Source organism: Lepus europaeus, chromosome 12, assembly GCF_033115175.1.
Source record: "Lepus europaeus isolate LE1 chromosome 12, mLepTim1.pri, whole genome shotgun sequence".
Taxonomy (NCBI): domain Eukaryota; kingdom Metazoa; phylum Chordata; class Mammalia; order Lagomorpha; family Leporidae; genus Lepus; species Lepus europaeus.
In genome coordinates, this window is record NC_084838.1 from 81,541,323 (window position 1) to 81,567,403 (window position 26,081).

General features: G+C 37.9%; 1 pseudogene; it reads left to right on the plus strand.

Moving 5' to 3' along the window:
- The first annotated feature begins 3,199 nt into the window (after nucleotides 1–3,199).
- Nucleotides 3,200–26,081, plus strand: part of LOC133771041 (zinc finger protein 280A-like) — a 35,519-nt pseudogene continuing 12,637 nt past the window's right edge.

The window sequence follows — 26,081 nt, forward strand, 5'->3', positions numbered from 1 at the left end:
GAAGGAGTGACATTTTCAAAAGAAGAGAAAGACTAATAGGAGACTGGCCTGGTGTAACAGTTTAAGGATGATTAAAGTACTTTATCTAAAGTTATCTGCCACCCCCAGCAGAGCAACGCCATGGAGCAAAGCACCATTTCTATTCCTCTCCCAAATAGGTCAAAGGATAAAAGCATATGATTTTGAATGAGTCGTCCCTGCCCTAAGACAACATCTGGGGCATTGGATGGGCCTGGAAAGTCTGTGCCTGTTTTTCTTTTTCTTTTTTTTTTTTTTTATTCTTTCAATAGGCTGATGTTATTGTGTCTGCTTAATGCAAGGAACTCAAGGCTCAGAAATGTTAACAGACTTGCCCAAAGTCACAGAATCAGCTGGGTTCCATTGAGTCCAATTTGACTCTAGAAGCTATTATATTTTCTATTGCTGGCCCATGATTTTGTATGAAGCCCATGAGCCAAAAAATAAGAATCAAGTTACCCGCCTCTCTGTGCAGCTTTTACCTCCTTTCTTCTCCCTCCATCCCAAAATAATCTCATCCCTTTTTCTACAAAGTAATGTATCCAGGTATACCTGGTATAGACAGATTATATATGATTATAGATAGATTGATTGGTGGTAGATAGATGTTAAAATGAATAAAAAATTAATAAACTAAAAATAAGGAAAATCAGGAAAAATAGCTTTATTGCAAATATCAGGTGTATTTGTTCTTGATTATTCTAAATTTTACTGGGAAGTAGCTTGTATTCTGTGGGAAATATTTCCAATGTTACTTTCTTCAGCTTCTTTCATTTCCATCCTTAAAACATGAGACAGGCTTATATCTGTATCTTTTTTTCCAAAAATATTTACTTTCTTACACTAAGAATACAATTCCAAATATTTACCTTGAGCTGCTGCTGAAAACAGAAGCTTAAAAGTGAAAACCACCACCACTAGCCTCAAGAGTGTGGCATCTGCCAGTGGAAGATATGCTGAGTTTCATTCAGAACCTATCATTTCCTTTTAGTGTGTGATTTCCATTGACCTCTTTCCTACAGGTTTTGCTGGGAGTGAGATTTCAGTCCCACATTATATAACAATGGTTAAATGTTACATTTCATGCCTTTCATCCCTTTACCTTTCGCAAGTGTTTGCCTATCCCAACATGAATCACCTTTTTATAAATGAAAAACTGATGCTTGGAGAATGCCATCCATCTCGCTCAGGGCCATACAAAGTTAATGGTGGAGTCAAGTATTCCTTTCCCTGGAGTTTCCTCTTAGATATCTCTGATCTTAAAACTTATATATATTTTTAAAAGATACTTTATTTAGGGCATATTTTCTGCTAAGTTCACTATTTGGTTGTAAACTTCTTGAGGGTAAAAGAAATTATACTGATTCTTGGTGGCACATATACCTAATGGGAATTATAGCTATAAAATTAAACATTTGTTTGTACATCTTTATTTCAGAAAGTATCTGGAAAATTTTTTGAGGTCAAATAAACATCACTACAGGCTTAAAATTGTACATATGAAATATATGAAATCTGTTCTTTTTATATAAATAAAAAAGAAAAAAGTGAAAGTCAAAAAAATGTAAAATGTAAGATATGGAAGCAAACTATAAGGATATGGTTAGAATATGTTTACTATCCTGCAAAATAGTATACTGATTCCCCACATTTACTTTTAAACTTACTAACTGCAGACAAGAAAAGAGGAATTTAATCAGTTTCCCAACTCAGAGTCTCCTTAAGAAACCAACTACTGCCAAAAAGAAAGAATCTTCACAATCCTGCAAACACATATAGGAACCTTACAATGGATGTTAAACATGTGTCCAGAAACTTACAGTGACTGCATGTGTTTGGGTTTGTTTCTTTGTTTTCTACCTATGCCTCTGCCTTTAGGAACCTGACAAGTCAACCTGCTAATAAATGTATAATCTAGTAATACCCTAAGCTGAACAGATTTTCTAACAATAAATTTCAATTAAACCATGTCAAATTTTGTCTCTTTATATCTTGAGAAATAGTAAAAATAACAAATTTCCCATGATTAGACTCATTTCTAAGGTATGATAAATAATAAATATTCTGTTATCTGTCTTATCTACTCATTCTGCCCTTGGAACACATAGGTCCACAACCTTTGCCTCCCCTTTCCTACAAAAATCTGTTTCTGGAATTGTCCCTGACATAAGTAGGCAACAGCCAGGCAAGAAAGCAGTAGTGCCACCTGGTGCTCAAAGAGATCAGAGCCCATACATGCCTGCTCTCTCTACCTCCTACCCTACCCACCATTTCCTATAAATAGCATCCCTCTCTGGGCTTCTACACTTATCCCTCAATGTACATTTTGCAATACCTCCTTCCAGGCTGCCTTTGAGGCTCATATTGCTAGTTTTCACTTGTAAACATATCCAATGGTGGGAGGGGAGTCACATGACGTGAGTAACCCCAGAATCCTGGCTGATACTAACTCCAGTGTTAAAATAAAGATGTACCAAAGTAAAAATATTTATTGCATTTTTGGGCATTGAACATTGAAAGGATTCCAAATATCAAGGACCAGGGAGGAAATAAGCACAGATGCCGCCATGTGGTGGGTTGTTGTTGTTGAACATTTTAGACACAAAATATAGTAAATGTTTTACAGACATAGCTGCATTACTTTGCATCCCTTGACATACTGTGCTTGTCACTTTATTATTTAGCATTTATGTGGTATTTTAACTCTCCTATACTGTTTTTTTACAAGTCTGTCAAATAGACTAGATCTATCTGAATGTGGAATCTGGTCACAACTGACCAGAAATTAAACTTCCCTCTCATCACACAGAAAGTTCAAAGTTAAAGCTCAAGAGAATTTCAATGCCTTATTCTTTGGCTTCTATAACTAAGCTCATCTATTCATACAAAAGCCACTGAAGTCCTAACATGTGTGAGAAGGGTACACAGAGATGATTCAAGCAGCCCTACCCCAACTGAGATTTCTACTCCAGTATAGCAAGTGAGTAGTAAAAGCAAAACAAAGGTTTGCATCACAACATGAGTGTTCTACCAAAGCTTATAGGGTGTAATCGTTTAACTTGCTCGAAATAAGCTATACAGGTATGGCATCCTATTGAAGGAAAGAAAAGAAAAAAGCAATGATTTAAACACTGCAGGTAACTCTCCACAACTTCTTTCAAAGAACATATAGAACACGCACATGACAGATGAAGAGGGCCGATGGTTCTCACGGTGAGCCTCAGTTCACCTCTCCATGTGGATCACTGAGAATGTGCCTAGTTTTAAAGACACACAACACCTTAAAGATGTATAAAACCATGAAACATAAGATCATGAAACGGGGCCAGCACTGTGGCACAGTAGGTTAATCCTCTGCCTATGTTGCCGGCATCCCATATGGGCGCTGGTTCTAGTCCCAGTTGCTCCTCTTCCAATCCAGCTCTCTGCTGTGGCCTGGAAAAGCAGTGGAGGATGCCCAAGTGCTTGGGCCCCTGCACCCACATGAGAGACTGGGAAGAATCACCTTGCTCCTGGCTTCAGATTGGTGCAGCTCCGGCCGTTGCAGCCATTTGGGGAGTGAACCAATGGAAAGAAGACCTTTCTCTCTCTCTCCCTCTCACTGTCTGTAACTCTCTCAAATAAAATAAATAAAATCTTTTAAAAAAATAAAGATCATGAAACAAAAGCTTAACATAAGCCAACTGCTTTACTTGAGCTTAATTAATGAAATAACAAACTGCCCCAACGTTGGAGGAAAAAACATTGCTGTGTAGCTACAGCTCAGAGAGCTATAGTATGTTGATCACTAAGATGGCACTCATGTTCAATCAATGGGCTTGTCGAGGGTAATTATAACTGTGTTGTCCACTTGGTACCCTCATTTCAGACTCTTACGCCCAAGGAGGTGTAACTCAAATGTCTAAGTTGGTCTGGGTTAAAGTAAATCAAAGGAGGTGGCCTTCCAGCTAAGCCTTAGAGAACAACCAAGATTTCCAGTTAAGCTAGAAGTCATGTGCATGGGCAGAAATGTCCGAAATAAATGCACTTTCTAAATTTTCTAAATAACGTAATATGCTCAAAGATTAAGGTACCTGTGGAAGAATGTGCTGAAACTTTGGATTTTACACAGCAGGACATTAGGGGTATCTGTTAAACAGGGAAGTAGAATAATAATTGTTTACTGAAAAGGGACCATCTGGTGCTCCTGTAAAGATGGCATTTGAAGTGGCTAAGTAGGAACAATGATAAGTTTGGAAGTTGTTGCCAAGTTTATATGAGAAATTAAACTAAGGCAATGGCAATAGGATGGAGGGGAATGCTCGACTTTTGAAGAATATGAGAATCAGAAATGATAGGGTTTGGATGCCAGATAGGATGCAGGTGATGGCGTGATTCCCCATTCAAAGATATCCAAGAGTACTAACTTCATCAAGCCCTGAATAAGTAAATGAAATTACATATTTTTAAATTTGCTCCAATTCACATAAGACATGTGTAATTTAGAAACATACCCCAAAGCCCCTCACCAGTTACTGATTCTGGAAGAAAATCCTTCATTGATTTTGCAGAGTGTTTACAAGAAAACATTTTCTCCATTTATTATAAAACAATAATTTTTATAACCCTCACCTATAATGTAGGTCAAGTTCCAAAATATTGCATAGAGCAATTATATCACATTTTAAAATTTCATATATATGGAAACATTGTCTCTACAAAGGAAATTTTCTTTCTTAATAAAAATATATAAAAGGGGCCAACACTGTGGTGCAGCAGGATAATGCCCTGGCCTGAAGTGCCGGCATCCCATATGGGCGCCAGTTCTAGTCCCGGCTGCTCCTCTTCCGATCCAGCTCTCTGCTATGGCCTGGAAAAGCAGTGGATGATGACCCAAGTCCTTGGGCCCCTGCACTCCCATTGGAGACCTGGAGGAAGCTCCTGGCACCTGCGCACCTGGCGCAGCTCCAGCTGTTGTGGCCAATTGGGGAGTGAACCATAGGATGGAAGACCTCTCTCTCTCTCTCTGCCTCTCTTGTAACTCTGACTTTCAAATAAATTAATTAATCGTAAAATAAAATAAAATAAAAATATATTATCTTTTTTCTCTTGTCACTAGGAAATTCAAAATTAAATTTAAAATCACTCTTACTACAATGGTTATGAATGTTAATTTAGACAAGCCATGGTACCCAAATGTTTGCTCAAATATTATATTGGTTGCTTTCATGTAGATACTTTTAGATTGGATTTTTGAATAAATAAAGCAGATTACCCTCAATAATGTGAGAGAGTTTCATCCAATCAGTGAAAAGCCCTAATAGAAAAAGACTGACCTCCCTCAAGGAAGAGAGAATTCTGCCAACTAAACATATTTGGACTTGAACTGCAAGGTCTCCAGCCTTCTAGCCTACCCTGCAGATACTTAATATACTTGCATAGATACACAGATTCGTGTATCTATGAGTATATATGATCACGGTGCTTCTTCTCTATAAAACCATGACTAATACACAAGCAACTACAGCAGTCTTGAGTTTACAAAATCTTAATTTTTTGTTCATGTTTATGTTTGTTGTATTTATCTTCTTGAAAACACATCATGTTTTGAGGATGTCTTTTAAAACTATAAAATGTGCCTTTAACTGTGAACACATTCAAATCTGGTTGAACTAGGTTCTCTTATTTTTTATGTTAATCTTTAAAACAAGTCTGCATGATACATGATACATTCCGTTAATAAAGATAGGAAACTGACATTTAGAAAATTCAAATGACGTTTTCAACTTCTATAGCCTGCAGATAATGGAGCTGTGATGGAAACCAAGACTCAGCTGATTCCAAGGGACTTCCTGCTAAATTATGCAGCTTCTATACAGGAGAGTAACCCAATAGAGCAGAATTACTGAGGGCTTCTGCTGGACTCATCTTACAGAGACCTCTTGTGCCTCAAGTTATCACTTTGCTGGAAATCAAAACTTCTAAATGAAACATCGTGTCTCTGTCAGTTCTTTTTCGTACAAAGAGCAAAAATCCATCACGAAATGGGTTAGACTTAAAGAAGACATTCTCATGATCTCATGAATCCCCAAGAAGAATCCATCCAGGACTCAGATACATCTGGAAGCAAGAATTCAAAGACTCTTAGACCTTTCTCTCCCTATTTCTCATTTTTGCTCCTCTAGAAATAGGCTAGCTTCTTCTCCCCTTCATAAAAGGTTTCTGATTTTCTTAGACCACATGGCTGAAAATGGCCAATGACAATAGTACGTGAGTTTATAACTCATCACTTTCAAGAGTTAGGTAGGACAAGATAGACTCTTTTTCTTTCCTGAAGTCAACTCCAAGACAGACATTGATTAGTCTACAACTAGTAGATTTAGTGGAATAATAGGCTTTGGATATGGAGTAGACATCACATGTCATGTGATAAACAAAAATAATCAAACATGCCCCACAGAGCCTCTTAACATGTTTGGGCAATGATCCAGTTTGGTAGAGAGGAGAGAGAGCAGGATAAGAGGGTAGAAAGAGAGAGGGGTGACATTGCTCTCTTCTCCCAGTGGAGGGTACTGCACTTGTTCTCAATTTCCATGGAAGCAGTAGCCCTGCTAAATTTCTCTGTAGAAGAATGTTAGAAAGAAGACCAGGCCTTCTCAGCTACTCTTGGCCTTGTCACTTTCTCCTTTGCTTAATAAAGCCTATTCCTTGAACCAAGATCTCAAGGTAGTATTCCTAGACCAAAAGCATGACTTGGGAACTCATTAAAGTTATAATTATTTGCACCAAACTCTAGGCCAACTTAAATTAGAAACTTAGTGTCGAAGGAGGTCACACCCAAGATCAGTTCCTGTGAAAGGAAAGACAGGCATCACAAAAGTCCTGCCAGTGTTATGTGTAAAAAGACCTGCACCTGTAGTGTAAGGTTTTTGTTCAATGGAGTAATTAATGTGGTCTCAAATAAGCAAAGGTAGAACTTAAGGGAATTTAAGGAAGGGTGGTGAAGAGTTGAGCTTTATCAGGAAACATGAAAAAAATTGAATATGGAGGAAGAGTAGCTCTGGAGAAGAGAAGGGAAGAAGCCAGCAGGATGTTAGATTTGCACGCGTGGCAAATTTCCATTGGAAGACTGGGAAACTTTATACAGTGGGAGATATAATATTGAATATTAAGCTACATACTTCCCTGAGGTGTAACCACCTATTTCTTCCAAGACTCCCCCCCCAACACACACACACACAAAATCTGGTAAAGCTGCCTTGTTTATGTCTTGCAATGAGGTGGGGGGTGAGGGGAGTAGCCAAAGGCAACAAGTGGGTAGAATGAAGTAGTAGCTAAATCAACCTCATCTTACCTTTAGATGGCACTGATACTGATGGTTCTCCACTGTCTAATCCCCTTGGACCGATATAGGACATAGAAGAGCAACAGCCACCAGATGCAAGACTTTAATGAAAAAAAGAAATTCACGTGGCAGAGACAGAGAGTAGAAGAATAATTCTGGAGCCTTTGTTGGAATCTTGGCCTCCAAAGAGAAAAGGAAATTGCTATTTTACTTAAAAAGTAAAGAATTGTAAACAGTAAAGAGCCCCATAAGAATGAAGAAGTCAGGAAAGCACAGGCAGCTAATTCTTGAGTCAGACTAATCCCATAAAGTCATCCTTGAATCCTGAATCTTGTTTTCTTGGAGCACCACATAGAACTACAGAAGCTGCTAGAACTCTACTCCCTCAATTCTATCTTCACATTGACTAGGGAAATGTTCAGTGTTCACAGCTTTGTATTACATAGGTTTTGTTACAAGAGATTATTATTGGTCCTATATAATAGTGTATAGGATAACCCCAAGTGTATCCAATGATTTCAACAAAAATTAATTGTAAATTTTATTCATCCATTAAGTTTGATGGTACAAGACTGTGATCTTTTAGTGTTTCCACATCCTAAACACCCACTTATATTATTAGTCTACAGATGACATGGCTTGTAGATTACAGAAACAAAGTTCAGAGATCAAACTAGATAAATCATTCTATACTCAAGCCAGATGGATTTTGTTTACTCCATAGAGCTGCAAAAAAAAAAAAAAAAATGAAAGCCAACATGTACATATATCAGGAAACAGACATAAAAGTCTTGATTTCTTGCTTCTTTAGAAAAATCACAAGACCTGACAAACTCTCAGTGAAATATACACAGCTCATTTGCCTCAAGCAACCCACTTTGCTTATTTTGGGTTACCTGCCCAGGAAGTCATTTAAATTTTTCTACTGATTTAGCTCCTTGGACAAGTCCCATTTTGGAAACTTGTCTGTCTAACTAGGCAACTCAATCTGTTATTAGACTGTTCAAATTGTTAGAAATATTTTCCTCAGATAGAATGAAACTATTTTCATGGAACTTTAATTTATGAAACATTCACCTTATGTTCTCAATTTTACCTCCAAAATTTAAATGGCATCACTTAATTATTAACAGAGGGTAATCAGTTTTCCCCAAAGACTTCTCTAATACAGACTATACATTCACATTATTTTAACCATTCCAGTCAACATCATCCATGCCAGTGATTCTCAACCTTTTCCCCTTACTGACCATTTTCTTCTAGAAATAATCCAGACTTTAATAACAAAAAGAGAGTTGCCACCATCCCTTGGCATGATAAAAATAATTGGAGTGGAAGTCATCATCTTCCATTATTTACATGAATTTTTCTTTCTTTTGTACACTTATCTCTGACTCAATTCCCTGCCAGATATGCTGATATTCCTAAGAAATTATTACTGTCAGGGACAGGCTCCACGTACTTTACTGGCCATTCCATATCCATAATGGGTGCATCATAAGACGCCCTCTGAATGTGATTTATAAATAATTAAGCAAATAAGCAAAGCTGGTAAAATGATATTTAAAACAGAGTAAGTTGATAAAATTAATAACTGATATTAGATTAGTCAAGGTAACATAAGTAGAAGTGGGTTTTGAGGCACAATGGGTCAAATTGCCACATGGGATGCCCTTACATCTCATAGTAGAGTGCATGGCTCTGCTGCCTATCTTGCTTCCTGCTAAGGCATATTCTGGGAGGCAGCAGATGATGACTCAAGTACTTGAGTCCCCGCCACCCTCATCAGAGGCTCAGGTTGAATACTCATCTCCTAGCTTCAGCATGGCCCAACCTTAACTGCTGCAAGCATTTGAGGGAGTGAACCAGCAGATAAAAGATCTCCCTGTTTCTTTGTCCCCACCCTCCGTAGCTCTGCCATTCAAATAAATAAACATTGTTTAAAAAAATATGGAAGGGTTTCTGTGTAAATATAAAAGTATTTTGTCTATCTTTGTATATAATTTGTGTAGGCTTATTGGGAAGTTAAATGTTAGAATCTTAAATGGGTTTAGGAAAATGACAGCTTGAAAGTATGAGTGACCCACCCATAGTCACAGAGATGATTACTCACAAAAGCATATCTAAAACCCAGATTTCTTGATTGGTACTGCCTCTCTTTCCAACATGCAATATCTGCTCTGAATTCCCTTCTGTAGTTTCTTGAGATAAATATACAATTAATGTATTCAAGTATTTTATAGGTTCAGAGATTCAAAATCTGCAATAAATTAAAGTTAACCAGTTTATAATGAGGCTGTGTACCCAAAATGATTTAAACCAACATCTTACAAGCCATCCTCATCTATCCAATGTTCCAAAGTTCAGCAGAGGGGCTGGTATCATGGTGTAGAAGGTAAAGCCGCCACCTGCAATGCTGGTATCACACAAGGGCACAGTTCAAGTCCTGGCTGCTCCACTTCCAATCCAGCTCTCTGCTGTGGCCTGGGAAGGCAGTAGAATATGGCCCAAGTCCTTGGACCCCTGCACCTATGTGGGCGACTTAGAGGAAGCTCCTGGCTCCTGGCTTCAGATCAACTCAGCTCTGGCCGTTGAGGCAATTTGGGGAGTAAACCAGCAGATGGAAGACCTCTCTCTATCTCTCTATGTAACTCTGATTTTCAAATGAATAAAATAAATATTAAAAAAAAAGAAAAACTGATCTTCCTGTTACATGTCACCACCTAAAGCTAAAATAAGATCATTAACTACTACGTTAGGTTACTGCATATACTTCATCGGCTACAATAGTGAATAATGGTTTCCCAACAGCCAGTTGCAAAGAATGATGGATAGAAGTCAGTACAATGGCTTCTTTAAGTTACAATCAGGTGCCACTATAGCATTTGATGTACAATGTAGATTTCACTACAAGTTGGCACTAAAAAAAATCCCAGGAACTAAAAAAAAATTTCTTTGCTCTTGAAAATATAAATTATGTTAGTAAAGAATACTCCTTTGCTTACCTGATTGCATCATCAAAATTCTCCCACCTGTTAGTAAAAAAGTGAATCCTGATTTAGGGGGAGTCACTCTTAATTCAAATTTAATTCTGCTATCATATTTCTGGGTACATTAATGATGATGCATTTCCAAACTTAATTCTGATTGGATTAATGATACATCAAATTACTGAATAAAAAGCAGTGATTCCACAACCAACAGAGTTAAAAGGCAACACAGGGAAAGGGAGGAAAGATTTGCAAGTAACTGATCTGATAAGGGCTTGATATCTAGAATATATAAAGAACTGCAGCTCAATAACAACAAAAGAATCAGATTGAAAAGTAGACAAATGACTTGAATAGGCACTCATCCAAAAAAATAAACAAATCAATAAGTACTGTAAGAGATGCTCATCATTGTTAATCCTTAGAAAAATGCTCAAGATCACAAATTAAAATCACCATGCAATACCATGTCACATCCATTATGCTAGTTACTCTTTTAAAAAAATGACAAAAAATAGCCAATGTTGACAAGGATATGGATAATCTGGGACTTTTATGCATTGTGTGGGAAAATGAAATGGAGCCAACATGGAAAAAATATATTGATTCCCTCCACAATTAAAAATACAATTATCATATAATCCAACAATTCCACTTTGTTGTATATAACCAAAAAATTTGAAAGTAAGGTCTCTAAGAGATATATGTACACCTATGTTCATAGCACCATTATTCATAATAGTTAAAGAGATAGGAAACACAAGAGTCCATCAAAGAATGACTTAGTAAAGAAAATGTAGTATATGCACAATGAAATACTATTCAGTTTTAGAAAGGAAGGACAGTTTTTGACACATGCTTCAACATACAAGAATCTTGATGACACCATGCTAAATTAAATAAGCCAATCACAAAAGATAAATATTGTATGACTGCACTTATATGAGATGACTACAGTAGGCAGATATACAGAGACAGAAAGTAGAAGTGTGGTTGCCAGATACTGGAGGGATGGGGTGCTGGTGAATTGTTGCTTACTGGGTACTGAGTTTCTTTTGCAAGAAGAGAAGAGTTCTGGAGATTGGTTGCATGACAATATGAATATACTTAACAATACTGAACTGTACACTTAAAAATAATCAAGACAGTAAATTTATGCTGTGTGTATTCTGCCAGGACCTAAAAAAATGACAATAGTCTCACTAAAACAGAATTTTTTTTATTATTGTCTATTTTAGTAATAATGGCTACCACTAATTAAGACTTTACTCTTTGGGCACTACACACTGCGTTATCTCTTCCAGCCCCCTAAGAAAAGCCAGCAACAAGGGCATCATTATTGTTTTTTTATAGATGAAGCAATTGAAAACTAGAAATTAGATAAGCTGATCACATCTAAGAAGTTAATATAGTAATTAAAAGTATCCCAAGGGACAAGAGTTTTGGTGTAGCAGCTAAAGATGCCATCACTGCCACCTGCATCCCATATGGGTGTCAATTTTTGTTCCAGCTGCTCCACTTCCAAACCAGCTCCCCTGCTAATGTGCCTTGGAAAGTAGTGGAAGATGGCTCAAGTACTTGAGCCTCTACATACATGTGGGAGACTTAGATGAAGCTTCTGGCTCCTGGCTTTGGACCAGCCCAATTCCAGCCTTTGTGCCATATGGGGAGTGAACCAGCAGATGGATTACTCTCTATCTATCTACCTGTCAATCATCTATCTATCTCCTCCCCCTCTCTCTGTAACTGCCTTTCAAATAAATAAATAATTTTTTAAAAAATCTGAAACTTAAAAGAATAAAATGAGACTAGCAGGCCTGAAATCTTGATAGATCAGAGAAGATATGGGTTGTCTCTGCCTCAGCATGTCCACTCTCTCAGATAAGTGACTGGAGCTGCAATACTCTAGAGGCCTCTTCACTAACACATCGGACACCTATTATGGAGACAGACTGGGCTCACTAGCACTGTCACTCAGAATGCCCACAAATGGCCTTTCCATGGAACTTCCACTTCCTCAAACATGGCTTCCTTCGGATAATTGAGCACAGTGGCTCAGGAATCCAAGAGTCAGTGCTCCAAAAAACTGAAACAAAAGTTGCATGGTCTTTTATGACCTAGGGCTATGGTTTGAGATTGTTCCTAAAGTTCATGTGTTGGAAACTTAATCTCCTAGAACAACACTGAGAAGCCAGACCTTTAAGAGGTGATTAGAGCCTGACAATTGGATTGATGCTGTGATTGTGGGAGTGGGCTTGTTGTCAGGAGAGTGGGTTTCTGATAAAGTAATGAGCTTAATTCCTTCCCTCTCTTATGCACATGTCCTTTTTTGCCCTTCTACCTTCTGCCATGACAGACTACAGAATGAGGGCTGCCACCAGTCGCTCAACGCTCAGTGATGGACTCCCTAAGTCTCAAGAACCACAAGTCAAACATAGGTTCATCATAAATCATTCTGTCTGTGATATTCTGTTATACCAGCACAAAACAGACTAGGACACCGAGGATTCACAGTCACGCTCACTGAGTATCTCTTTTATCATTCTCTCTTGATCAAAAGGCAGAAGCCTAAGCGGATTCAAGAGTAGAGGACCTAGAACACATCTCTCTCTCTCTCTCTCTCTCTCTCTCTCTCTCTTTCTCTCTCTCTCTTAAGATTTATTTATTTATTTGAAAGTCAGAATTACACACAGAGAGAAAGAGAGGCAGAGAGAAATTGAGGTCAACCATCCGCTGGTTCACTCCTCAATTGGCCGCAATGGCCAGAGCTGCGCCGATCCAAAGCCAGGAGCCAGGAGTTTCCACTGGGTCTCCCACGTGGGTGCAGGGGCCCAAGGACTTAGGCCATCTTGTACTGCTTTCCCAGGTCATAGCAGAAAGCTGGATCAGAAGTGGAGCAGCCGAGACTTGAGCCTGTGCCCATATGGGATGCCAGTACTGCAGGTGACTGCTTTACCTGCTATGCCGGAGCGCCGGCCACTAGAACACATCTCTTAATGGAAGAAGTGTTGAAGTGTTTGTGGCTATATTTTAATATTACAGACTTCAAAGCCCTCATTCCAATTTGGTATATTATTCTTCGTCCTGATGATTTATAGATTGTTATTACTAGAGAACGTAGAAAAGAATGGATAGTTGATAGAGTTTTACTCTAATAAAGCAGTCTAAACAAATGAAAGCATACATAACTTAACAGCACTTTCATTTGAAACTCAGTATCAACTGAAGAATATTTTTTAACATTTGATTCATAGTAAAGCATAAAATATTTACATATTTTGTTCTTAATGAGAAATGCACTTAGAATAAAGGAATAACCACAGCAGGGATGAGTGCTGGGGTTTTGGTTTCTGAGTAACAAAAGGACAAGAGATGATGGATTGCAGTATGTATACTAGCAAGTACCAAACACTGCTAATAGTCACATGCCTGCTCTGATGGGCAGCACTAGAATTATTTTACAAAGAAGAGAGCGACAGTGGATAAGCAAGCAGAACCCCTCAGGATTTATACGAGACTAGCAGGGTTATAAATACAGAAGCTGTAAATCCCTCAATAGGCAAAAGCACATCCATCAATAAAGCTAAAGATATGGAAACACAACTCAAAAATCCCAGGAAATAAAGTAGGATCCTAGGTTACATGATGAAAAGAACCACAAAATGTTAGGCTATTCTTCCACATGAAGAAGACCACTGAAGGACCTATCTTCAGTCATGCAGAAGAGAAATGGAACGGGTTTTGTTTCCATGGCCCACTGAGAATATCTTCTTTGAAATTTTAGAAAATGACCATAAAGACAAATAAATAAAATGATGGATGATCACAAGGTGTTTTTGTTTGTTTTTACTTCAAATGGAAGAATGACATAGAATTATAAAGTTGCAGTTAGTGATCGAATAATCTTAAAAATAATGATATAATGATTTATAAAGCAGGGTTAGGGATGAGTGTTTGGCATAGCAGGTCTAGTCACCATATTCCATGTCAGAGTGCATGGTTCCAGTCCCGAGTACTCCACTTCTGATCCAGCTTCCTGCTAATGCACATCCTGGAAGGCAGTACGTGATGACGAAAATACTTCAGTCCCTGCCACCAATGCTAAAAACATGATTGTTTTTGCCTCCTAGCTTTGGCCTGGTCCAGTCTTGGCTATTGTGGGCCAGTAGATGAGTTACCTCTATGTGGCTCTCTGCTTTTTAAATAAGATGAACATAAATAAATAAAATTCTAAAAATTAAAACAGAGTTTTGTCAGTAACACTGAGTAGAAAAATAAAAATCATAACTTACTAAAAAATTCTGTTCTTTTCCAGATTGTTTATTTTCATATTAGAGCTGCGTAACAACTGTTCTAAACTAGCCTGCCTGAAATTAATTTGTTCTTATGATCTACTCTGTAACTCAACTTAAGCAACAGGAAGGAAATAAATGTGAATAGGTACATAAAACAGTGACATTTCATAGATTTTTATCAACTACAAATCTGTACTGAGTCACTTCAATATCCTAATACTCAGTTAAAAAAAACAAATATCAAATGCACACACAAAACACAGTGCGGTTACTCACAATGGATGCAAAGTTCTAAAAGATAGTGAAGCAACTTATGAGTCACCTAAAGAAAAATAAGAAAGGAAATCTAATGAAAGACTACCAAAGGCATCAAATGCCAGTCTACAGCATGTAAGTTTCATTTGATGGGCAAAGGGGAGGCATTGGAATTGTTTGAACAAGGCCATGACAGTATCAAAACAACTTTATAGAAAACTTAATACTATTGGTTGAATTCTGTAATTAATACACAGTTATTCTTAAGTGTTGAAACTTAACTGAAAAGTGATCCCTGTTAAATATAAGAGTGGGAAAAAGAGAGGGAAGAGATGTACAATTTGGGACATTCTCAATCGGACTTGCCCCAAGTGGTAGAGTTAGAAACATACCAGGGGATTCCAATTCAATCCCATCAAGGTGGCATGTACCAATGCCATCTCACTAGTCCAAGTGATCAATTTCTGTTCACAATTGATCATAATGATAGGTCTAAGAGTCAAAGGGATCACATAAACAAGACTAGTGTCTGCTAATACTAACTGATAGAATAAAAAAAAGGGAGAGAATGATCCAACATGGGAAGCAGGACACACAGCAGACTCATAGAATGGCAGATGTCCTAAACAGCACTCTGGCCTCAGAATCAGCCCTTAAGGCATTCGGATCTGGCTGAAAAGCCCATGAGAGTATTGTAGGCATGGAAAGCCAAGACACTCTGGGGAAAAAAAAAAAAAAAAAAACTAAATGAAAGATCTCTGCGAGTGAGATCCCAGTGGAAAGAGCAGGCCATCAAAGAAGGAGGTACCTTTCTCTGAAGGGAGGAGAGAACTTCCACTTTGACTATGACCTTGTCTAAATATTATCAGAGTTGGCGAACTCAAAAAGCTTCCATAGCCTTGGCAACTCATGACAAGAGCCTAGGGTGATTACTGATGCCATAAACAAGAGTGTCAATTTGTTAAGTCAACAACAGGAGTCACTGTGCACTTACTCCTCATGTAGGATCTCTGTCCTTAATGTGCTGTACATTGTGATTTAATGCTATAACTAGTACTCAAACAGTATTTTTCACTTTGTGTTTCTGTGTGGGTGCAAACTGTTAAAATCTTTACTTAATATATACTAAACTGATCTTCTGTATATAAAGAGAATTGAAAATGAATCTTGATGTGAATGGAAGGGGAAAGGGAGTGGGAGATGGGAGGGTTGTGGGTGGGAGGGAAGTTATGGTAGGGGTAAAAAAAAAAAAAAGAAAACTTAATCTGGTGTTATAAAAGGTGATTTAGACTTTAATAAGGGAAGCCAGGAGATCAGGAAGAAAGCTGTTGAAATTATCCAGAGTGAGGAAAAAGTTGCCTGAATTGGATATTTTTTTATCATAAAAGGGCAAAATGAAGGAAAGACAAAGTCATATGGGGATATAGGATCATAAACCATCTAAGCTGATGGATGTGAGACATGTGGTGCTTCAAGTAGAACAGTCCTGGGCAAGTGAGGATGGTTGCTAATCTTAGTTGGATATCAGGGGCAAAGGAACAGTCATTGTCTGTGGGAAGTACGGAGTGGGGGAAGGGAGGCCACACAGGACTGGGGCAATTATTTGAAACCCCCCTGATAGATAAACCTTTAAATTAACCAAAATGCCCCTGTCTAGAGCCTGAAAATCATCATCATACACCAAAAATGTGGAATAAAAGGTATTAGTATGGCAAATGAGTAGATAACTTTACTGAAGCTTTTTTTTTTTGTATTTCAGCCACTGAGAGCAATGACAGAAGACAGAAACCCAAATGAGATAAGTTATAAAAGAATAAGAGAGCAAATATTAAATACAGTTCAAAAGATGAGACAGTAGTTTAAGGAATAAAGACAATATAGGCTAAATGTACCAAGATGGGCAGGCTAAGAGCTGAGGATGAATTGGGAGGCTGAGCCAGGGAAAATCAGGGAAGGTGGGGATTTGGTTTGGCAGCTAAGGCACCTAAACCCCATATGGGTATCTGGCTCAATTCTCAGCTACTGCTCTAGCTCCTGATTCCATCCTCTTAATAATGTGCACTCTGAGAGGCAGAAGATGATGGCTTAAGTACATGAGTTCCTTTCACCCATATAGAAGACCTGGATAGCGTTCCCAGCTTCAACCCGATGAGTTGTGGCCATTGTGAACCTTTAGAACACCTTGCTCTGTGTGGGTGCATGTCCTTTGCTCGCTTGCTCACTCGCTCGCTCTCTCTCTCTCTCTCTCTGATCTCCAAATAAATAGAATTTTTTCAAAAGAGAAAAAAATGAACAGAGGCAAAAGGGCAGGAAAAAGCATTTCAGGAATAAATACATGCAGGGGTAGTCAGTGTTCAACCTGTTGTTGCAGGAGTATGCAGTTTTTTCAATTCATTGTTTTCTCCACCAAGTTCATGTCTCAGGTTCTTGAAAAATAAGGAGCACAGAGATGGAGAATATGTAAAGAAAAGCAGAAGTGGTTTCTTAAAGAAAGTGAAAGTAAAGGAGGAAAAAAATCAGCAACATTAAGTGGTATTCCTAAGGAAAGCAAAAATTGGGGAAAAAAAAAAAATACCTCCCAGCAGCATTGAGAGGAGTCCCTAAAGGAGGAAGCCATTTGGAAGGCTGATTGTCTGGGGTTTTATAGGTTGTAAAATGGTATGTTCTCAGCCAGCGCCGAGGCTCACTTGGCTAATCCTCCACCTGCGTCAGCGCCGGCACCCCGGGTTCTAGTCCAGGTTGGGGCGCTGGATTCTGTCCCAGTTGCTTCCCTTCCAGTCCAGCTCTCTGCTGTGGCCCGGGAGTGCAGTGGAGGATGGCCTAAGTCCTTGGGCCCTGCACCTGCATGGGAGACCAGGAGGAAGCACCTGGCTCTTGGCTTCAGATCGGCGCAGCGCGCCGGCGCACTTTTAGCGGCCATTTGGGGGGTGAACCAATGGAAAAAGGAAGACCTTTCTCTCTGTTTCTCTGTCTCTCACTGTCTAACTCTGCCTGTCCAAAAAAAAAAAGGTATGTTCTCATGACTGGCCTGGGAAAGGGACAGTTTTCATTGGTTAACTGGATGATAGTTCCAATCAAGTTTCAACAGAAAACATATGAAACTTTCCCCAAAACAAATAGAATTGCCATTACCTAGATCAGTTACAACAGCAAAAACAAACAAACAAACAAACAAACAAAAGCAAAAAAAAAACCTTTATTACAAGGACTAGCATAGGAAGTCAACATCTCAAATATAAGCTGGTTGCTTGAATTTTCTTATCTCCAGATAACGGGAAGGGAACCCCTGGTCCCTGCCTACCTAGCCAGGAGTCTAGTTCTCTATCATCTTCACCAAACTTCCTGGTATTCAAAGACAGCTTTGATTTTAACAAGGAATGACTTTAGACCAGCTAGGAGGTTACTGAAATAATCCAGAGTGAATAAATATCAATATTATCCCTTATTTACTTTGTTAAATGAAATAGTTGTTTAACCATTCAGTTAGAACACTATTCTCTGTCCATTTCTTCAATAAGGAATTACAAAAAAGAATGACAGAAGGTAGGAAGAGTGGACTTCTATGAATTACAAGCATCTAGATATCTGGAGGAAAACAGAGATTTTTAAAAAGCATAGATGATGGTAATGAATGAAGGACAGAGAGGGAGAGAGGGAGGAAGGAGGAAAGGCAAGATATAAGGAAGGAAGGAGGGTAAAGGAAAGGAAGAAGGGAGGAAAGGGAGATAGAAGGAAGGGAGGGAAGGGAATCTAGATTTATAATCTCTCCTCTCTCCAGATTGTGGGCATGATGTTAAGAGAAATGATACTGTGAGGAACTAAGGAAGAGTAGAGGAAATTGGATGACTTGATGGGCTCAGTCTCAGGCCTGGAAAGATTACAACAAAGGAAAATGCGTTCAGAATCTTCTCTTTAGCGCCAACTAAAGTGTGCACTGTTTCCAAGCAAGAGCTACCACCATCACCTACCTCTTATTCTAGCCAGAAATCTGGAGAAAATCCTTGACTATATCTTTGCCTCTTGCCACATCCTAACCTTGTTGACTCTATTTCTTAAATGCCTCTTAAGTTAGTCATCTTCCTACCATCCTCACTATCACTGCCTAGTCTATTCACTCACTCTTGTTCAGTTCATGCCAGCTTGTGCCGTACCTATGCCATAGCAATTTCCCAGCTGACTTCTCTGCTGTCATCAGTTTTCATAACCAATAAGTTAATCTTGGTAATAGGCATTGTTGTTGACTGGCATATTGACCTTAGCTGAGACTGACCCACTTCCAATTTCAACTTAGTCTACTCATCTGTAAAAGAGGTTAATAGTAATACCTACCTTATCAGATGGTTTGGCAGGTTCAATGAGTTCATATGTGTAAAATGTGCTCCTGTTATATTTTGTTACCAGTAACCCCTAAAAAAGGACGAACCATCATCACTGTAATTATTATTAAAATTATAAAGTGGAACTCTTTTCCTGTCACTTACTTGTCAAATATTACAGTGTGAAATTAGAAAGGGATTTGTTTGAACCTAGGTAGCAAAAGATGAACTAACTTGCACCAAAGAGAACTGCTCCAGAACTCAAAGCCAAGAGTGCTGCTGGCTGCACAGGCCCTCAGGATGAGTCTGGGGAGTATTATGAATCCAAGCCAGTTGCCTTCTTTTTTGTTTTTGTTTTTGTTTTTTTTTTCTCTAAATCCACTTGGCTTTTGCTCCTGAAAATCACTTGTATCTTTTCATTCCCTCTTGAAATACTGGATTTCTCTGCTAATTTTTCAGACTTACAACATCAGGTAGGTATCCCAAGATTCCTGTAGATGGGTTTGATTTTTGAGACTGAAAGTTATTGGCCATCTTGGGCATTTGAGCATCAGTCCTTACACAGGAAGGGCAGATATCTGAATGATATGTCTGTTAACTCTGACTCCAAACCATTCTTCTAACCATGCCACCTATCACTTCCCTGAGAAATAGATTTCCCAGCCATTCTATATTACTCACCTCCCACAGTTGCTGTCATTTTTTATATGCCTATGTCCTTCCATATGGCTCCTTCTGTCTGAGTATCCTTTACAAACTTCTGCTAACTTCTACTCATGCTCCAGCTTCACCAAAACCCCGCCTCACTGATGATTCTTTTACTTCCCTTGTTCTGAAATGACTTTGTTTGATTTGTACTTTCTCCAATTACAGTTTCCATTATATTATAGAAAAACATCATATATTATATTTTTTCTATGAGCTTTCTCAGGGCAGGTTTTATTGGTTTTTTTTCTTCGTCTTTGCATTTGCAGCATCTATACAATTTGCTGATTGAACATTCAAATGAAAATTGTGAATTTTTTAATTACAAATTTATACTAATCCAGCCTATTTGGGAGAATTAATCTTTAAGCCTGTGAAAAGTTGAAATTAATTAATATTCCAATATATTTGAAAAACATTTTCTGAATAAAAAGTATGAACCTATAGATCATAATTTATTGAAGAACGAGTATTCTGATATATCTATTTTAATTAACAGTCATTACATATAAGCATATTTGCTTCATGTACATAAATATTACCAAAATGGCTTTAATATTTTGTGGAAATTGTTTATTATATGCAAATTAATCATTTTCTTGACGTTCAATACACTATATATTTTATTGTGTGAATGACATATCTTTTCCAGAGATGGTACAAGAGTTACTAGTTTGTGCATGAATAAGTCTGACTATTGAGAACTCAATGTCCATTTTAATAACAGGACCTGTCTATTTGTAGTGACAACTAAACACACACGCTATTTCAAGGGTAACTGCTACCTTTAAAAGCATTTCTCTCCAGATTGTCTGACTCTTTAGTGTTGTTGCATATCAGTCCTCATAACTTCTTCTCATTTTTCTCTCCTCTTTCTCATCTCACTCAATTTCTTTGTGTTATGACTAAAGTCTAGCAACATGCTCTGTTTGAGTCTTCCCTTCCTATGAACTAAATTATTTTCCTTCTTTCATCCACCCCTTTCTTCTAAAATACAGTGATTCTTTAAGTGTTCCACTAATATTTGCTTGTCTACAGATGCATTGTGAGCACATTTTCATACTTCAAGACTTGACCTTATCAACTGGCCTCCGAATGAGGTATTAGCAGATGTATTTGCATTGTCTGGCTGGTGTTCACACCTGGTAACACATCACAAGAATAGTTCATCCAAGGTAGGTGCTGCTCCTTCCAAGTGGGCCAAAACATATTGAGTACACTTGAACCCTATGCCTAATCTTGAGCTTAGCCCAACTGACCTTGGATCTTAATTAGATCTTCAAAGATGATCCTGCCCTAGATTAAAACTACCTGTTGTTCTAAAGACCTCAGAGCATAACCATAAATTCTTGGGTTGCTGTCACTACATTTTCAGATGATTTGTTGCATGGCATTATTGTGACAATAGCTGACTAATATAAAATTCTTCCTAACTTTCTGACTCCAATACATAAGAAACAAAGTCCCCAAATTTACAGAATTTAAATATGTCTCATATGTCAAGACATACTTATATAACTAAAAGCTGGAAGAGATGATCATGGTTATAACTGCGCACTTAAAGTATGCCAGGCACTATTGACATGTATTATTTCTAACCTATCATTTTACAAGTAAAATATTTGATTCAGAAGGTTTAGAGAACTTTCTAAAAATCATGATACTTTTTTTGACAGGAACTCAAACTTAGGTTTTCCCTCACCCAAAACATTTGTTCCTTCTCTTCTCTCATATGTTATAATTTATTCTGAGTATTAAGGTGATGATCAACAATATAATGATAATTATGATAATCATCATAATAAATCAATTCCCAGAATCAATGTTATAGTCAAATAGTTTCTGTTCACAATTGATAGTTGATGAGTAGAAAACAGATAAGACTCTTCACATGATAAATTTAAAATATTTTAATTATGCACATAGCACAACTTGCCTTTTCAATTTAAAGTTTCCAGATACTATGAAAGTTGTTAGAGCAAGTCTCGATGACACTTTTTATTTGAATCATTTCAAAGGTGCAGAGTGTTGAAAAATAAACTTATCATTCTGGGCCTTTCCCATAACATGTCCAGCAATTGTGTTTGTGCACAAAACAACTCATATTTTTTGAAAAAGACCAAATGACCGTTATTTTACCATTATAAAGAAAAAATGTTTGAAAAATATGACATAAAAATGTTCCAAACAACAACTTAGTGAAATTACAGTTGAAAGATACCAATTTGAAGTAATTTACTCTTTGATTTTTAGTCCCTTTCACCATCCAAACAAAAACTTCCGCTTGCAACACTTTGTTTTGTTCTGTTTTTCATTTAGGCATGCTTTATATATATCATGGCTTTCTTAACACAGAAAGTATCTAAAGAAAACAGAAGACAATAATTTTTCTAATTCACACAGCAGGCTGTTATGATAGGCCACAGAGTAGTTGAGTATAAAAATATCAAATATATATTTACTCTAAGCAATAATCTGAAGATATGCTTAACAAGAATCATGCAACAATATTGTGATGATCTTGTTTCAGCCTGGCCTCTCATGCCAAAAGGTAGATCATCTTAAAGTACCAGTGCATCTTAAAGTGCCACTGAGTTTGGTAACGTTGAGATATCAGAATTTAGATATGGAAAGTGTCAAAAGTTGAAATCTGAAATATGAATGAAAAACAAAATTAGCCAGTGGCATCATGAGTTAGACTTGATGTCGAAAGGACCTCAAGCCTGCTAAATGCTGTGGGAAATTTAAGACAAAATAATGAAAATGGGGTTTGTTTTAGTTAGGCAATTGATAACCATTGTAACAAATAAACCCCAGAGTTTCAATATCTAAACTCAGTAAGAGTTTCTTTCCCTATTACAGTTAATGTGAATGGTCATAGAGGTGAAGAAGGCTCCTGTTGTCCTTTCTCATGTTGACTTTGAAGTGGCACAATCTTTTCTATTCACAATCCAGAGTGAGAAACAGTCACATGACCCCACCTGATTACAAAGGAATAGGGGAAATGTAGTCCCCATGAGGAATCATAGCAGTGTCAACCAGTGTAAGTCTGTATTATGTAAAGTGCAACACAAAAATTAGTGGAGAGTTTACTATATTCCTTCAAAAAAGATTTACTAAATTTTATTGTGTGTTTACAATAGATTAAACATCATGAAGTTGTAACTATTACTTCCTTCAAGTAGCTTATAAACTAAATGCATAAACATTAATGCTGTGTGCATATAAGTATTTATTTAGTCAGTTCTCAATTACTCAGAGGATCATTTTGGATTTGTAGATTTCATTTCACTTCTTTTCCTCTTAACTATATTTTAAAACACTTATTTATTTGTTTGTTTGTTTTTATTTATTTAAAAAGCAGGGCAAGAAAGAGAGAAAGGACTTCCATCAGCTGAGGTTGGTCCAGGCCAGTCAGAAACTTAACGCTTAGGGTCCAGGTGGTGGCAGGAGTCCAAGCATTTGAGCCATGTTTTGATACTTTCCCAGTAATGGTAGCATCGATCTGGGTCAGAAGTGGAGCAGTGGGGACTCAAACCATCATTTCCCTCATATAGGATGTTCACATTGCAGGGCAGCTTAGCTCACTGCACCATAATGCCAGTGACTTAACTATATTTTTGAAACAATTTCTTCTGCTTGAGGAAGAGTACTATGTTCAAACACACACACACACACACACACATTCACACAAATAAGACAAACAGAAAAACTGTGAAATTCAAATCAATCACTTTTGTTGCTTGCCCTCAATCCTTACAAAATGCTTGGTTGGGAAAATTATATGATTTCATCCTTCAAATGTCCATGCTTATCCTGCCCTTACTACTACAAGTATTCAAAATTTAATAACGTAATAAGTGAGGCACAGTGATTAAAGGAAAACATGTTTGAGATACAAAAACTAGGGTTAGCACCAATCATCATAGCACCTACTACTTATCAAGTGTTCATTACAGTACAAGCATTGCACTTCTGCTAAACCATATTCATCCATGTGTGATCCTAATATTGCTTTTAAAGTAGATTTTAGTATTTTAGAAAATCATTGAAAATAATAAATAATATGAACCTCTTAATTTTTCAAACTAAGTGTGAAGGTGTTATTAACTGATGAAAAGAATAGTTTAAATTATCATCCAGCATTTATATCGAGTTTTTTTTTAGTTTTTGTAATGATGTATTTGTTTATTTTCTTTTTGTTTTATAAATTCTCTGCTGTACAGAAATTTGTTCATAAATTCTGTCTTAATTTTGAAGGATCATAGAATATAAGTTAGAAAACTGTAAAGAAAATATACAAAAGAACAGAGCAAAACTTTTGGAAGGAGGTGTTCAATGCTAAACAGGTTATTTTACCACTTACTCAACACAGCTCAAAATTCTTGTATGGGTAAGACAAAGACTTTCACTCAAGAATTGAAAAATATATTTGTAATATTCCTATGCATGTTAATATATTATCTTAAAAGTATTCTGTTATACAACCACAGACCCTTTCCTAAAAACAGGTTTTGATACTGTGGGAAGGGCCATGCAGAAGAAAAAGGAAAATAGTTCATATGGAGGTAAGCTTCATACCACAAGGAACATGCTTAGCCTACTCCATAATTTTACCCAGGGAGAACCATGAGCACAGATAGAGCAAAATTAAAGCTGCTAGATCACAAATATTATCAACCCAAATGCATAAGGATGTGCAAACAGAATTTAAAGATGAATGCACAATTTGGATGAGAAGAAAATAGTATGAAATAAAGATGTTTGACACAGCAGGTAAGACATTGTTTGGGATACCTCCAACCTACATCAGATTGACTGGTTCAAGTCTCAGTTTCTCCACTCTGATCTGCTTCCTGCTAATGTGCATCCTGAGAGGGAGCAAATGATGGCTCGAGTATTTAGATCCCTGCTACCCACATGGGAGACCTGGACTGAGTGCTAATCTCCTGGCTCTGGCCAGGCTCAGCTCTGGCTATTCTGAGTATTGGGGGAGTTAACCAGCAAATGAAAGATCTCTTTCTCTCTCTATCTCACTCTCGATCTCACTCTCTCACTGTTGTTTTCTCTTTCTGCTTTTCAAATAAAATGAAAATACATATTAAAAAAAGAAAAAGTATGGGCCATAGATGTGGCACAGCAGGTTAAAGCCTTGGCCTGAGCACCAGCATCCCATTTGGCTACTGGTTCTAGTCTCAGCTGTTTCTCTTTTGATGCAGCTCTCTGCTATGGGATAACAGTAGAGGATGGCCCAGGTCCTTGGGCCCCTGCATCTGCATGGGAGACCCAGAAGAAGCTCCTGAGTTATGGCCATCTGGGGAGTGAAACAGCAGATGGAAGACCTCTCTATGTCAAACTCTCTCTGTAACTTTGTCTTTCAAATAAATTAAATCTTAAAAAAATTAAAAATTAAAAAAAGAAATACATGTATGGGGATTCTATTTGTGTGAGACCCAGAAACCACTAATTTAATCCAGCCCATTCAAGAAGTAGTTTCTAAACTGAGGGGCAGAAGTTGGAAGATTAGGATGAAAATGAGCCTACATTTTCTTGATGCATAGAAGGAATGTACAATAAAATAGTATTTCATTCATCTATCTAGCAAACATTTATCATGTGCAAAACTGTTAGAGGCATAGAAGACAAATGTTGTGGACTTGTGTGTAGGGTATAGACATACAGCACGAATATGGTCACAACACAGGACTGCAGCAGCTAAGAGCTGGAGCGGACGGCAACTTGAAGATGGAGGTGAGATTGGACTGCAACAACCCATGGTGATACAGCTAGAGGGAGAACATGGAATGAGCCTGGACCGAAGCCCTAGGGACTAGAGGAAGCTAGCGGCTGCCCGTAGACCCAGTGGAAGTAGAGAGGGCATGTTTATCTTGCCCCAACTTCCCCACAACAGCACTCACTGCCGGGCTGAGAAAGGGCAGGTGCCATTTTAGGTTTGGGCAGGAGCCGGGGGAAGCTTTGTGCACTTGCATCGCAACTGGCTGAGCCAGGACGTCATCTCAGCAGTACTGGCGGCAGTGGTGGCAAGAGAAACATTCGGCCAGTGGCACTTGTGTACACATGTGATCAGAAATTCAAGAGGAGGTAAAAATCTGCAGTCCCTCCTGGCTGGGACATTGCTGGGCACCCACGTAGGATTATGGAGCACTCCAGCCCTGCA